General features: G+C 34.3%; 1 protein-coding gene across 5 annotated transcripts in view; it reads left to right on the top strand.

The window, feature by feature from the left end:
* ROBO1 (roundabout guidance receptor 1) overlaps window positions 1-17239 on the top strand; it is a 1140930-nt gene that overhangs the window by 130403 nt on the left and 993288 nt on the right. The gene's annotated exons all lie outside the window — the stretch shown is intronic.

Here is a 17239-nt window from a genome sequence, read left to right as displayed (position 1 = left end):
GGGCATTTGTTTCATCAATACTTAACCAATACTTCCTTCTTTGCTTTAACTTCACTTTTATTTCACATATTATAAAACAAATTTGTTCGTTTTCTTTGGAACTTGTGAGTCTGTGTGAATGTCTTCTTGAATATGTGTGGAGATAAATTTCAGGGACTGAATGATTATTCTTAAATACAGAGCACTGTCTTAATTCTCAACAGGAACAGAAAATGGAGAAAAATTCACTGTTACTGAAACAAGGAGATATTAACTAAGTGAATTTTTGGGTGGTGGAAGAATCACAAAAATAGGGACAATATGTATAACACCAAATGAAAAACAGTGTCTCAATACGTGTCACTACCGTAGAAAAAGAACATCAGAGAAGTGAAACGTTTAAGACTGAAATTCCTTTAGAGTAGTGACAAGTTAATTAACAGGCTGAACATCAGAATAAAAATGCGACTTGCTGCTGTGTTGCTACCATAGTTACCATTGTTTTGGGTAAAGTTCGAAGCCTCTTTCTTTGATTCCTTGAAGTTGTAACTTTATTAATAGTATAAGGATAACATTTCTGTAAAACATTTCATTTAAACTGTTCTATAGGCATTAACAAACCAAATGCTATAGTGAAAAAAATAAAATAATATATGGATGAATTAATCCAACTATAGTTTCAAGTTTTCACTTAGATAAAAGTAGGGGAAATTATATTTAATTTGCCAGCATAATTTAGCTAAGTTACTCATCAATTGATGGCTTATGATGTTTCATTAGACCAAACTGTGAAGCTTTGTTTTTCTTTGCTTACTTTATTATTGTATTTATTTGTATCCCCCATACAAGTCAAAGATTATAAAAAATCCAAGAGCTTCATTTCCCCACCCGCTTGCTGGAATGAGATTGAAGGTTTAACCTAGAAGATAAAGTAGATACCAACAAACAAACTGGCTTACGTGCCTATTACATACATTTCCATATGTGTGAAGTGTATATAAAATCTAATTCTCTTATTTAAACAGCACATTTAGCAACATGGCCCTGAATTAGACTTATACAAGGAAAGTACTGAGTTTTAAATTTTAACTTCTTCCTGCATCCCTGCCCTTGCCACTTCTCTATTGTGTATTGATTCAGATGAATGTACGAACCAAGTATCAAAAACTGACAATACAGAAACTGTCATGAGGTTTTGTTTTTTTTTTTTAATAAATGTAGGAGAAAAGCAAAACAAATATAAGTACAAATGAATTCACTATTTCATAGATATCGGGATGAAGAGAAAATTTGTGAAAATGTTTTAAAACCTACTACTATAGATGTCAATAATAGTTTAGATCAGGCGTCCTCAAACTGTGGCCTATGGGCTGCATGAGGTGGTGTGATTTTATTTGTTCCCGTTTAGTTTTTTTACTTCAAAATAAGATATATGCAGTGTGCATAGGAATTTGTGCATAAGATATATGCAGTGTGCATAGTTTTGTTTTGTTTTTTTTTAAAACTATAGTCCGGCCCTGCAACGGTCTGAGGGACAGTGAATTGACCCCCTGTTTAAAAAGTTTGAGGACACCTTGTTTAGATAATAATTGTCCTTTAACTGACTGGCCAGCTAGTAAGTGCTACGGGTCAACAAATGATTGAACAGGTTTTTGAAACCCAGTATGGTTTGAAGAAGGAATGCTTGCATGAGAGTATATGGTGGGGAGGCATAAGGTTTATCCAGGGAATAAAAATGTAAGTTTTCATTCCAAAGGGTATTGTATAATTTTAGACTTGAACATTTAGGTACAAAAATTATCAAAAGTCAGTAATTACTTGACTTGAACATTTAGGTACAAAAATTATCAAAAGTCAGTAATTACTACCGTATCAGGAAACACTTTTAAATCTAAAGAGAGCTTAAAGAACAGGAATACATCATCCGATACAATATGTAGATGGGTGTTAAGGATAAGATAAATTGGTTATCAGTTAGTTAAAAATATAAATTGGTTACTCAAAGCCCATTTTGAGGCAACATCTTAAAAATAAAGACGTGTACCCCCAAATGGAATGCATACAGTCAGATATCTTATTTTTTCAAGACCACAGATTTCAAGAATTATTTCAAAGTAATTTATCTGTCAAAGGAAATACGCTGTTAGCTTTTCAAAAGGAACACCTGCAGAGTGAAAGTCATTTTTATAACTGCCTCCATCTAGATGGCATTGGTTTCAGGCTAGGGAGGTTAAAAAACCTATAGAAAGGACATACCATCCTCACAATGCCCCCTCCTTCCCATTCATTTCAGAATGGAGGGAAGTCCTGATTCCTTTTGTTGTGGGTTGTTCTAGCTTGGCTATGTTCATTAGAGACCTTGGATCTGTGCTGAATTTAGCATAGCTCAGAGGGAGCAAAAATGGGGTTAGCTTTGAAGATCAAAAAATTAGTGCTTTTTAAAACACACAGTTTCTTATTCAACAGATTTACTTTCACTCTTTCCCTTGAGAAAAGAATATCCCTCATCAGAAATATATTTCTAATAATAAAAAAATTAAAAAGTCAGATAAATAAAAATAATTTAACATGTTTATAAAAAATAAAGAGAAGTAAAATTCTGTAGTACTTGACTAGATGATTTGTCATTAGCAGAAGAGTCTACTAGAACAGATGTCTCAGGGTACAAAATAAAAGAGTCATTAAGAAATTCAACATAGGCGGTGCCTGTGGCTCAGCGGGTAGGGCGCCGGTCCCATATGCCGGAGGTGGCGGGTTCAAACCCAGCCCCGGCCAAAAAAAAAAAAAAAAAAGAAATTCAACATAATGCAGATTATTTTATTAATAACTAAAAATGGAGTCTGGAGTCTAGGAATGATTGGGACTCTCCAACCATTCACGTTGAAACCTTCATTACATATAGAACCCCAAAAGTCTGCCTCCTGTTTATTGAAATCACTGGTAGATACTCTTCATGTTAATTTATAAAATCTCTAATTCGCATATAAAATATATTCTATAACCAAATGAGGGTATCCTTTGAGGTATGCCTTGTTGGATGCCTTCATTTAATTTCTGTTAGAAAGGAATCTGACAGATGCCAATCTTTTTCATTTGAATATCCAGCTTTATATGGCAACAGATGTCAAGAAGGCAATGAAAGGCAATATTAAATGATATGTTTTAAAATCATGCATTTCACTTATAGTGGAATTGAATTGAAATTTTGAACATTTATGGTAAAATTTTTAAAAGGTTGAATTCTAGGTTTATATTGCAAGATTTTAAATGGAAATAGATGCAGGAACAGCTTATAAGGCTTTATTTCTATTTCAGTAAATCAGGCAGCCCCCTTTAAAGTTAACCATGATTTATTTATTTTTTCTTCATTCTCTAAATGTGACACAGTATTTTTCTTCATGAAAGATGCAAGTGAAAGACAAGGTTATTTCCTTTTGCCCTACCATGTCAAGAAGCAAATACGGTGAAATTTTCTGAAATGATTTACTGCTTACCCGCCCTGCTCATCCACTCACCACCACTTCAGTATCTTGTTGTTATACCCAAAGGATGTAAGAAGGAGCTATTATCTGGGTTTCACTCATCTACAGATAACTTACAAATTAAAAAGGAAAAAGCTTCCTTATATAAAATTCTAAAAATAATAGTGAATATATGCATAAAATCTCCATTCATTTCTAATTTGGGAATCTCTTTGTTTTTATATGTTTCATACATTTTAAATAAACTTCAGGAATTATTTTATGCTTTTCAAAATCTTCTTTACCTAGGAAAAGATATTTAAAATTTTTTCAAATCTAAATGTGACAGAATATTTAAGCATTTTTTGAAACACATTATTTAACAAATAATGTTACATGCAGGCTTCTTACAAAGTTTTTATCCACAGAAATAGGTTTTCTAAAATTTGTGTTTGGTTTCAATAGCAGAGTAACCATGGACAATAATTAGAAAAAATAATTAGAATTTATACAGATTGTCTGTTCATAGACATTTTTCATATATTTTTCAACTGCATTGACTATTCAGAATTTAATCGCTTTTTAAAAAAATGTAAAAATTCAATAATACAATATAATAATTAGGTATAAAAGTACTTTAACATGTATTTAATTCCTACAATTCTTCAATGATAGAGGTATTATACACAAAAGCAATTTGAATTTATAAGCTTCTCCACAAATACATACGACTAGAAAATTGTTTCTGAATATATTTTCCATATACTTTTTTAAATACCTCCTGACATGTTTATAAAAATTGTCTCCTAAGGTCCATAGCAGAATTAATGAAATAAACAATCTTGATTTAAAGCCTAGGAATCTGCAGTTTACACTTAAAGAATGTTTATTCTCTGAGGATGAAATTTCATTAGAAAGGGATAAAAGTATTTGGAGATATGGTAAGGATAGAGGAACAGATTTGAGGCCACTGCTGGTTTATTTTGTTTTGTTTTTCTTGGGGGTGTGGGATCCTGGTTCCTAGAACCCAGCTGACCTGTTTATATGGTGGAACTAGGAAATTCAACCCAGGCACAGCTTGATAGAAAAATGAGTAGAAACTGAAGCAAAACAAGAGAAGTGCAGGCAGCATGAATAAAAAGCACAAGCAACTTCACACAGGCTTTAGTATAACAGAGAAATTTTATTGAAGAACAAAAAGAAAGCTTAGAGCACTTCCAGAGATTGAAGTAGGTCCTTCTTCAGTATAAAGGTATAAATATCATCTTTCTTTGCCTTTTAAATTGTTAGTGTATGTCTTTCTCTGTCCTCTCTGTGTCTCCGGGCACCTTTGCCCTTTTACTGATCACTAATGACCTAGACTACTTCATATCCACAATCTTTTCCCTTTTGGGTGAGAATTTCTGAGTGCTCATCTAGCTATTGATTTTTCCAATAGTTCGGGGTCTTTGTGATGTACAGTGTTCACCTTATGCCCAAGCATGGAAACTGTTTCTGTGCAGAATATGCTTGATCAATTGAGTCACAGTATTCCCATAATGTTTTTTGGACCCGTTCAAACTCTCTTACTGAGCAGGCCATGCTTTCCTTCAATCCTCCTTGAAGCCTCTTTCTTTATACCTTCTCAGTTTTTGTTTATGATCCTTGCTATTTTCAACTTATAATAAGATTTGTAGATTCAAAATATAATTGTTCATATTGGATGAAAGACATTAGCTCAATACAAAAAGCCAGTGAACTAATAAGTAGATCAGTGATAATCTATGTTATTGAAGATGACTACAGAGTTCTAACTTAGGTTTGCAAGTGGGTACAAGTCTCCCTAAATTTTGTTCACCTTTTACACATTTTAGACATTAAGTGGCTGAGAATTTATAACAAACTAGAAAAATGTGTCAATTATGCCAATATTCTGTCAAAGAGGCTAAGAACTGGGCTACATTATGACTTATAGGAACCCTAGACACTGCTTCCTTCATGAGTCCCTTTCTTCTATAAAAGAATATTTTAAAACTATATTGATGTTAACATAAAGATTTAATCTTTCACTATAAAAGTTCACTTTTTTCTTCTTATTTTGAGATAATATAGCATAGTGCACCCTAACAGTGCTTTTGGCCCATGGTAATGGCACTGTATCTAGTGTATACAACAGGTCTTCAAAGAACCTTTAGATGACTAAATATGACTTACCCTCAAATATATTGCCTAAATACAATACTCACTACCAAAACTTACTTTTACATGTTTCCACAAGCCTCATAGAAGAAAATTATTAGAAACCAAATAATTTCTGAATGTTGCTTTTTGCATATTAACTTTAATAACAATAATAAAACACCCATCCACTTTATAAAGCTATCACTTGGCAGTTGTCTTGTTGGTGACACACTTGTTGCTAACATGCTGTGTTTCCTGGCCTATATTCTTCTGCAAAATCAGGTGTGGGCTACCGGGTGCTATGAAGGAGACCAGGTAGCTGAATCCAAGGACTCTATTGCTGGTGGTTCTTGGTGGGAGTGCTGAAGCCCCATTTCCACTTACAGTCCCCTCTCTTCACACTAGAGATTATATCTATCTTCAAGTTTATACTAATTATTTAATTATTATATTATATAGTTTTACTTAATATGTATGAATCCCTACACACCATACAGTGTCATGTAGGCATTTCAGAATGTATATGAATGGATAAATATTATATCTGCATCTCTGATTTTCTTCTTTTATTCCCCATAGTCTGTTATGTTCACTGCTATATCTCTGGCCATAGGAGTATGGGCCTCATACACAATGGGCACTAAGAAAGGGAGAGGATAAAGGAATAATAAAAGGAAAGAAGGAAAACTTAACAGGCAATATTGAGACCATAAGAATGTCCTAGTGGAGAAAAAGGTGACTTTGGGTTCATACAGGCTTGTGTTTGGACAATGTCTCTATTATTCACTAGTTGTGTCACCTCAGTAAATAACTTAATCTCTCTGTCATTTTACCCCTCAAACATGGTGTTAAAACTAACTCATGAGAGTTGTGTGTGGATTGTAGATAAAATAATCTAAAGGCTTGAGACACTGAGTGATCTCTACATATGGAAATTGCTTTTTCTAACATTGATGATAATATTGTTAGTATCTATAAACAGGTGTGCTAACTTAGTCTGAGCTATATCCTAACTAATTATAGTGCCATTTGGATTCTTTCTTCCACATATCTCTGCCTATCAATGCTCAGCTCTCTTTGGAGAAAATAAAGAGGTCTGTTTCTCTTGTTTTGTTTTAAGAATGACAGCACTGATATCAAGGAATAAGCAATTTTAATTAAAAGTTAACTTAAGGGTGGCGCCTGTGGCTCAGAGGAGTAGGGTGCTGGCCCCATATACTGGAGATGGTAGGTTTAAACTCGGCCGCGGCCAAAAACTGCAAAAAAAAAAAAAAAAAAAAAAAAAAGTTAACTTAATACGCTGTTAAGGGAAGGGAACCCAAAGTCGTAAAATAATGGAAAGATATTTATTCTGAATGTGTATGACAGAGTCCTGGAGCAAACGTCCAGGCCTCTGTCATACACAGAGAAAATGTCCCCAGGGTAACTAGATTACAGTTTGGATTTATACATTCATGGAGACAGGAATTACAGATAAAATCATAAGATCTTAATACAATATGTGGAAGGTATACCTTGGTTTGGGCTGAAAAGGTGTTGTGTTGGAGGGGCGGAGGACTTATGGGTTATAGGTTGTTTTAAAGATTCTTTGATTCATAATTGCTAAAGAAATGAAGCTTTCTCTAAAGACTTGGAATACTTTAAGATGAGAATGTCTGTATATCAGGCCATTTGCCTAACCTCAAGTGCTCTTTGAGTAAATGATGGCCTGCACATGTGGTTTAAGCTTGATCTTGCATAGCCTTAGGCTTGTTGGTGTATTACAAAGTGTCTGTCCAAAAAGGGAGGGGGCACAAAGAGGCATGTCTGACCTCTCTTCTCATGACCTGCAACTCAATTTTTAGTTATTTCTGGGGTCCCTTTGTCCTTTTGAGAGCTTAAACTTTTCTCTTAGTTCACATGGCATATGTTTGCAAATTGTAAATATTATGAGGTTAATGGCATTTTAATTCTTAAGCTAACTTCTTCACTGGTATGTATAAAATAAACAAACAAACAGATAAACAAATCTGAGGTGGAAATGTTTTTGAGAGTTTCTCTCCTATGGTTTTTAGCAAGGTCATCTTGGTTTGGTTTTACCCTCTGTCAGAGATATCTCCAAGACCCTGATCTGTTCAGCAAGTTGACCTGAGTCAAAGTGAGAGCAAGGTACACAGGAGGTAAGAATAAAGCAGATGGGGCACCAGTGCAACAGAAAAAGAATTCAGTTTATTTAAAGAAAAGGAAAGGAATAGATTTTATTTAAAGTAAAAAGTAGATAAGCACCGTCTTTTCCCGAGAGATTGGGAAGGGGACTCAGGAGTCATAGTGTGCAGGAACCAATGCAGACAAAAAGATTCTCAGGCACCAGTTGGAAGAGGAAGTGGCTTTATTTGTTGGCTAGGGAGACTTAGTGGACTAGTGTCCCCAAAACCAAGCCCACCGACTCAATTTCTGGCCTTCCTTTTATACAGTCGTTGGGCTTGTGTGGACGTGAAAAATCTCATGATTCAGGGGTCAGGCCGGCACATGCCCTTGGTACATGGCCACCTGTCCTGAAAGACAACAGAAGGCCAAGGAAGTTACAAGGTTATTTCAGAGTTTCAACATGCATCTGAAGTGTATGTATATAACAGGAACATCTGCTGCAGGAGGAACATCTGTGTTTAGTAGCTTCGTACTTAAGGCAGAGTGCCCACACAATTCCTGCACAGAGTTACTGGCAGAGGTCACGCTGCTTCTCTCCCCCGCCTCAAGAGGAGACGCCACAAAAACTCAGTACGCAAGTATAATCATCTTGTCTTAGTTCCACCTAGAATTATCTGTAAAGCTTTTCATTGGCCCCACTAGATCTTTAGGTGTTCGTGTCTACCTCTTGGTCACAGATCACCTCAGCAGCCAGGTGTGCCCATTTTCCTTCTCTTTTTAGCCATTATGCCACCTGCCATTTGTATGATGGTGTCTATTAGTCTTGTGATATTTGTGAACTTGCTGTGTGCACCGTTCTGTAACCGTGACCATTATTCCACTTTGTCTTACAAACTTTGTGCGTTTTGTGGAAAACAGAACAGACTTGATCAGCTGAGTCACAAGATTCCTGAAACTCACTGTTTGCTGCAGTTCCCTTTTTAACTTTCTTGTCTGGGAGGCTAGACTTATGGGTTACAGGTTGTTTTAAAGATTCTTTGATTCATAATTGCATCAGACCATTTCCATTCTTAACTACCCTCTATTATAAATAATTCTGGAATCGTCTATGAGTTATGCTACTCCTTTATCCATTGTAGGTCTGATAAATCATTTATAAAGACAGCTTTAATTTTCTGTAAATATATTTGAATAATATATATATTATAAAAGAAATATATATTGACAACAAAATTATATTTCTACTTGATATAGGAGTTTTAGGCTAATAACAAGTGAACTTGCATGTGTACACATGCAGGCGCACACACGCACACACATACACGCAGGACCTGCAAACCCCAGAGTTCTCCTGTTATAACTCAGCACTCACGTAATATGTTTATCTGTTCTGAGACTATCTTGTGAGTCAATATATTTATTTATTCCCACCCCTTGATAGTCATTGATTCAGTAATTGAGCATAATGTCAATGATTTCTGAAATATCTGAACAAGCATTTTCTCCCTTTTCTGAGAAAATAAAACTTTACTCAAAGTGGGGAAATGAAAATCAATTCCCATTTTGTTCTGCACAAAACAGTAGTTTAGCAATCTGTCCCTATTAAAAAAAAAAGGATGTATATACATGTGCTTATATACACATGCATATATATACATACATATATATGATACATACGCATATGTAGATATATAGAAATAAAGTAAGTTCATACAGACTCAGATTGCTCCCATCTATTCTTTCCACCTATATAAAATAATGATACAAACTGTTGTTGGGCAAAGGGAACACTTTTTGAGAATTTGCTGAAAAAATCAACTCATAATAAAGCAAATCAATAAGAGAAAAATCCATGTAAATTTTATTGTCATGATGTGCACAGGGAGAAACACACAGTGATTGTTCAATATCCCAATGACATGAAAATACTTCTATGTATATACCTTTATTTCAGAGGGGAGAGAGAAGATGAGAAATATAGGTAATTTAGTTGAATGGCAATAAATGATTACTGGGGAGGATGAATAGATACTTCAAAAAATGAATGGATGAGTTGAAACAAATTGACTTTGGAAATTAAATTAAACTGAGAAGCTTGTCTTATGTTTAAAATATGTTGGCCTAGCTCTGTTTCCATTGTTCATCTTCTTTCCTGCCATAGATATTGAGATAACAGGGAGAGGAAGGAAAAACAATTGGTCTTCTTTGATGGGTCCCTCTGGTCTTTATGAAGATCGAGGAAAGCCTTTTCCAAGGTCTGTTGATTTCCAGAGGCCTTTAATTCAAAATGTTCTTTATAATCAAGGAGTCTTTTCTAGGGCTAAAATTCCCTGTACACCTTCACTGTATTCATGTGCCAGCCAAGTTGGAAGTTTATTTCAATTAATTTTTAAATTGTTAATAATAAATCATTAAATATATAGGGATTTGTGGTCCTGATTCCCTGAACTCAGTTTGCTGGTTCAATTACTTGGTGAAAATAGAAAGTTCAACCAAGGGATAGTCGGAATAGAAAATGGAAGTATGTAGAAACTGAGAGGGAAACTGGAGCAGCACAGTCATCAGGAACAGAAAGCAGAAGTCACTTCCCACAGCCTTTAGTAAACAAAGGTAGGTTTTACTGAAGAACACAAAGACAGCTTAGAGCACTTCCAAAGAGAGTTGGAAGGGGTCCCCCTCACAAATGAGAGGAGAGAGAGAGAGACACACAGGAGGGCAGTGTACAGATATAAATATCCTCTTTTTCTCCCTTTGTAATTGTTTGTAATTTTCATTTATCTCTCTGTCTCTCTGAGCACCTTTGTCCTTTTCTATTGGTGACTGATTGCCTGGGATACCTCATAGCTACCCATTTTTTTTTCCCTCTCCCTCTCTCTCTCTTTCTTTTTTCTTTTCTTTCTTTTTTTTTTTTTTTTTTTTTGGCAGGAATTACCAAGTGCCGACCACAGTGTTCCCATAATGTTTCTCTGGGCCCTCCAGACTTCCTTATTCAGCAGGCCAGGCTTTTCTCCCATCCCTCTTGAAACAGCTTTCTTTGTCCCTTCTCATTCTGTTTGTGAAAATTGACAGCATGTTTTATCTTTTCAATTACTTTTTGTTTTGCTTTGCTTTGACGGAGGCTTGGTGTATTCCTCCCCGGTAAGTTAACACTGCCTTGTAAGTACTGAAACTGTCTATATTAAAATAATATAGAACCATATGATATAAATAATAATTAAAATACAATTTTTATAAAAGTAGAGTAATAGAAGTTAACCAGCCATTGTTACCTGCTGTGGTAACTGGTTACTGTTTAATGGCACTATCCTCCCTGATAAGGGCAAGATTGGTGACTTCCCTATTACCTCTATAGATAACATTGTACTGTAAAGGTCAGCGATTTGTGCTTCTGTAGAAAGCATAACTATTACAAAGCCCAAGACTGGTGTTTGAAGTATTTTTCAGACTCTGCATTCCAGGGGACCCACTGGTGCCAACCAGACCCATGGATAGAAGTGGAAATAGATCCAAAACCTTGAGAGTCTGCCCTTGGTTATATCTCAAAGCCTTAAGATTTCCCCTCAGGAAATCTCCCAACTGATAAGATTAGACTCTGCTTCCCAACTCTATGAGTTCATGTTCTGCCAATCAGCAATCTCAGTTCTCTTGTCCTATTCTATCAAACTGTCTTTTAAAAACCTTTCTCCCAAATTCTCAGGCAGACAGATTTGAGAAATCCCTTCCATTTCTTTGCATGGCACCTATGATGTTAAACGTTTTCTCTGTTGTAATCCCTAAAATATCAATGTACTAGCTTCCTCTTGAGCGGTAGATAATGAACATGGTTGAGCTGTAACAGTGTCTAAATTAAATATAAATGCTTTTAAGATATGCAATTCTGTGCTCGAAATGGTACATGTTCCTGTTTTAAATTTACATTACATGTAATGCCCAAATAATTGTGCGAGTAATTTATAGTTGTTAAAATTGGCTGTTGATTTCATTTTTAAAGCCATTATTTTGCTTATGGCAAATGTACTCCCATTCATTATTTGTATTTCCTATGTTTATGCTAATATTGCTATCTTAGAACAATATATGCTAGAGGATTGTTACTAAATACCTCTTATGCTACTGTTAATGGAAAAAAAAACAACAACTCTGCAATTCTGTAAAATAATGTAAAGATGTTTAGTCTGAGACAAATGTATGTGACTGGCCTGGAACACCTGGACACTAGAGGAGCTGAGAAAATGCACCCATTACTGAAAGTTCAGTACTTGTCTCTGAGGTCAAATCAGCCAGAACAAAAAATAAGGACAAGTGCTTTAAGGAAAAGAAAAGAGAAAATTATTAATTTGTAAGTAAATGCAGAAGGCAGTGATTAGCATCACAAAGACCTCCATCCTGCCTTTAAATGGAAATACAGGCTTTATAAATGGGGCAAAGGTTGGACATGGTCTTCGTGACCAGTGTCACATATTGTGGCTTCTGGATATTGTTGTTTAACTATAGTTGGTAGTTTCTGTTGATGCTATCTCTGGTGACAATTTTATGACCTTTGTGAATAATTCTGTTGAACCATCTCCTGTGGTTTAAGACTGTGGTCCCCAACCCCAGGTTGTAGATTAGTACTGGTCTGTGGCCAGATTAGTACTGGTTTGGAACAAGGATCACTGGCTTAAGAAAATGTTTTCCTGCCCCTTTGATTACTGGCCTCTGGCAGGAATGCAGATTTTAATTCTCATACAGGATGGTATTTAAAGAGACAACTCATAAAACTTTTTCTTGCCCATTTTTCTGACCTTTACCTCTGTTATATCCCTATAGTGTCTGGGTTACAGTTTTGTTTATACCTTTGTAGAAATAGGGATTACAGGTAAAACCTTAAGATCCTAGGTATATTTGTGGAGGACATACATTGGGTGGCCTGAGAAGATAGAAGATCTCAAAAGGAGTGAAGGCACCTAAACTTTATAGGTGGGTTTAAAGATTCCTTGGCTTTGTTTTTTAAAAAAAACAAAGCTTCATCTAAAGGCTTGGAATGTTCTAACTTAAGATAAGGATATCTGTAAATCAGAGACAAGCCAGCATAGTTTATCCAAACTCAAAAGATCTGTTAAGTAAATTGAAGGCCTGAAGGTATAATTTACACTTTGTCTTTTATGAGCTCAGGCCTATGAATGTTTTAGTATATTAATACTAAAAAAGAATCCAAAAGGAAGGGAGTATGATAAGGTATATCTTACTCCCCTTGTCCTCATAGCTAACATCTTAGATTTAAGGTTTTTCTAGGGTACCCTTGGCCAAGAAGGGGTATATTCAGTTAGCTGAAAGGCTTAAGAATTTATTTTAGTTCACATTACATTTAAAATTTAATGTTATAATTATATATACTACAGCTTCAGAAGTTTTTAAGAAAGTTTCAAGATCTTTCAAAAGTGTTTGTTAGTTAATTTCTTGTCTCATCACTTTCTAATCCCTAATCTTAAGATATTCCTCTAAAATTTATAAATAAATGAACACAGTATATTTTCTTTTGCTCTGCTATAGCCCTTCATTAAAAGTCAATGTTATGAAAAGAAAAGCCACAAGGTGGAGTTTATGTGAGCAGAATAACCTCCCTTAAACACGTCCACAGTAAAATTTGAATATTGGAAGGTACTCATCATGACATATGTATGGGTATTATTCTCATATTTTTTTTACTCTTAAGAATAGACGTAGTATGATATAAATAATTAAGTCAAATTTAGTAACAGGTTTATTGGTTATTAGATAAAATCTTAATTACTAAATATAAAGGAAAATGTCATCAGTATGGGAATACCATATTAAGAAACATCAGTATCTGAAAAGACTTTGTAGAGCAGAGACAGACAAGCAAGTGATTTAAGTTCCTATCTTATAAAACTTATTGACAAATGTCAAGTGGAGTCCCAAAAAGCTTGAGGAGGGCATGGAAGATTTCACAGAACAAGTGAATCAGACAATAAGAAACCACTGATCACTTCACATCTATTATGTGCCTACTGAGGGATAGGAACTCTGTTGGACCCGTAGCTTTAAGGTTTAACAAGGTTGAAAAGGGTGCCTGGGAGAGAAAATCCCAGGCTCTTGCCAAGATGCTGAGCTAAGAGTGTAAGAAGAGCTTTTGTTTGGTAGAAAGAAAAAAGTGCACATTGAAGGATGTATGGAAATATTGTCAGGGAGTCAGACTTGAAGTACAAATCTGAAGAAGTCTTTTTATTATGCTGAGCAGCTTTAACTGTAAGCTCTGGTCTGGTCAATAGGAAGAAAGGAAAGAGTTGAAGAATGAAAGTAACCTAATATGTCTATTTTAAAATAGTAGTGATTCAAGTGGAATAATGGTATATTCATTACTTTTTTCTTAATTTAGTAATTCAACAAAAGTTTAACACTTATTTTTTTAAAACTTCTCTTATAGGTTTGGTGAAGATGGTGGAGGCAATGTGAATCATGCAATTTGGGTGTCTGTGGGGAAAAATACATTAAAAACCAATTACACATTCACTTTTCTAATTATAAAAAATTACTATTAGAAAGGAGGAAAATTCTATTTAAATATATAATTGATATTTAAAACAGTAAACAACAGGTAGAAATTATTCACTAAATATTTACTGATAAATGCATAAATTATGAGAAGCAGAGTTTGCAGGAGAAAAATGTCTGGCAACAGTCTCACTTTGGTTGAGAAAATAGAAATGAAAATGAGACAGGTTTGAAAAAACATATAGGATATACGGTCTGAGAAAGTGGAAAATGAGAAAAAAGTAGAGAGATGTTAAGAATGATCCCATGATTTCATTCTTAGAGATTAAGCCAATGATGACATTGTCAACAAAATAAGACAGATGCACAGGGCAAATTGTGACTAGATGTAATACATTCATCAGTTCATGATTTACAATATGTGATTACTTTTGCAAATATCAAATATAAAATATAAGAGCATAATAGTTACAATCTAATGCTTGATTTTATAGCCATTATTTAGTTTGTTTTTTTATTAACTTAAATTCATAATGAACTGAAAATGCCATTTAAAATCACCATGCACAGATTTATATAAGTATACATATGTACATATTATTTACTATTGTACCTTGTATAGATGTTAACATCGGTAGAATCTTCTAGGTGATAGAGTTAAAGTTAACACTCATAAGATTAATATTACAATAAAACTGTGGAATAAATGTCTTTGTATATATCCACTCTATGTTATTCTCTTACTATAACTGTTGCTCAAGATTTCTATCCCATTTTTTTTTACTGAAATGGATACTTTTTTACATTTTTTGATTATTATAATTTCTTGACATTGTATTTAAATATAGATGCCTATATTTAATATTTATATGGCAAGGTGTTACAAAGGATTAGAAATTCTATTAAACGTTCAGTCTTTAAAGAGGATAAGCACTTAAGGAAAATAAAGCTAGTGTTTTATTTACTTTTTAGAGACTATCAATCAGTTCAAGATGAGATCTTCATAACTAGGAAAATTGCCAGCTGTACTTTGGTGCCTTGCCTCTTTATTAGCCTTGGTCTTCTTGGGTAAAGCTTCATTTAATTGTTTAAGTAGATGGAAGCAAACTAACAGACACAGTCAGCGACAAGAGACTCAATGAAGAAGCTTGTATTTGTAATCTAGCTGTAGAGCCCAGGACCATTCTGCTTTGATAATCTGGCCTTTGTGATGAACCTGGCTAGAAAAATCCCATGTGTTCACCTAATTAAGCCATCAGAATGCATTGCAGTGAACAGAGTTCCTCATATGCACTGGTATAAGTAATTTTTATTCCTCTATTTCTTGGATAATAGAAAGAGACGCTAACCTAGATTGTGACTGATAGACGCTATATTGTTCAGCCTTAGTAATTACGCCTGAGGGTAAGGAAAGCCTCTGGTAAAAAATTCTCTATGTGCCTGAGACACTGTCATTACTTCATTCAACTATTTTCCCCAGATTTCCCGGTGAGCTTTCATTATTCTGCTTTCTCTTATTGCTTGCATCTTTCCTCTGTCTACATGCATGTGCCCTCTGTTGTATAAACAGACAGGGCCTCTGCCATGATTTCACATGGGAAAATTGCTTTGAACACATTTTCCTTTATTGAGTCAATAATTCATAAATAAAATAGGTGTTCCTGACTAATAAAATGAGAATATATTAACAATTTGACATGAGAATAAGTTAAATTCATGGGTTTTGAAGATAAAAACATGTTTGAATTGGCTTTCTCTCCAAGAATATCCTCTGAAGTTTTCTAAAATGTGAGTGTATATATATATATATATATATGCATATTTATATATATATTTTTATACTCACACACACATACACACATATACCTAGAGATATGTGTATATATGTGGTGTGTGGTGTTCACAATATATCTGTGTGCATTTATATGTGCATATATATTTAAATGCATATATGTAAATACAGATGTATGTATAAAACAGTATTTGTGTCTTCTTTCTAAAATATTCATATAGGCCTAAGTAATATTCATAAACTTATATAAAGGTAAGATTTTTTTTTTATCCTCTTAAATGTAAGATTTAGTACAAGACCTGACATTTTTTCCATCAGTGTTTATCATTCATTCCCTAAATTACCAAGTTACTGGGATGATGTATGTAGTATCTACACAAATTAGTGAATTTCTTGTATATGAAAATAACTGTATAGTAATATGTTTCTTATTTTTCTATCTAAATAGTCTTTCAACTCAATTTTACATTTTGCCATATATAGATCCATAGCTGAACATGCGGAAATTTCCCCTTCATCCTGGAAGTTTCATTAGAAGATCAACTCATAATAAGGCAGATTAATAAGAAAAAGAGATTTGTTTAGCCAGCACATGGGGAGAATCACAGAATGATTACCCAATATGTCAGTGGTGTCCAGAAATTTATATGCCCTCATTTTAGAGGGAAGGGACAGATGAGAAATATAGGTAATTCTGTTTAGGAGGAATAAATGGTTACTAGGGAAGATGAGTAGATTCTTGAGGGAATGAATGGTTGGGAGAAAGAGATTGCCTTGTAAATGATTCTCTTTGGAAATTAACCTGAGAGACGGATATTATATTTAAAATGATTTGAGCCAGGTCTGATTGTGTTTTTGATTTTCTTTCCTGTAATATAGTGACATGACAGGGAAGGTAAGAGAAGTTGATTGTTCTTTTCTATGTGTCTGGGTTTTTATGAAGAAAGAGAGAAAGCACTTTCCAATGGCTATCAATCTCTAAAGGCCTTTAATTCAAAATACTGTTTATATCCAGCAGTCATATCTCCTGAGTTCCCCCTTCAGTATCATTTTGCATTTCCATTAGCAATGAATAAAAGTTTCTGTTGCTCTGCGTCTTTGCCTTTGTCCTCAGGGTTTTAGATTTTAGCCATTCTAGTAGGTATAGTGGTATTTCGTTGTTTTAATTTCCAATTCCTTAAGCAAATGATTTTGTTAAGCTTATTCACAACCTATATTTGATCTT

This window comes from Nycticebus coucang, chromosome 16, assembly GCF_027406575.1.
Source record: "Nycticebus coucang isolate mNycCou1 chromosome 16, mNycCou1.pri, whole genome shotgun sequence".
NCBI classification, from domain to species: Eukaryota; Metazoa; Chordata; class Mammalia; order Primates; family Lorisidae; genus Nycticebus; species Nycticebus coucang.
Note: the sequence above shows the minus strand (reverse complement) of the source record. Positions and strands in the feature narration are given on the sequence as shown.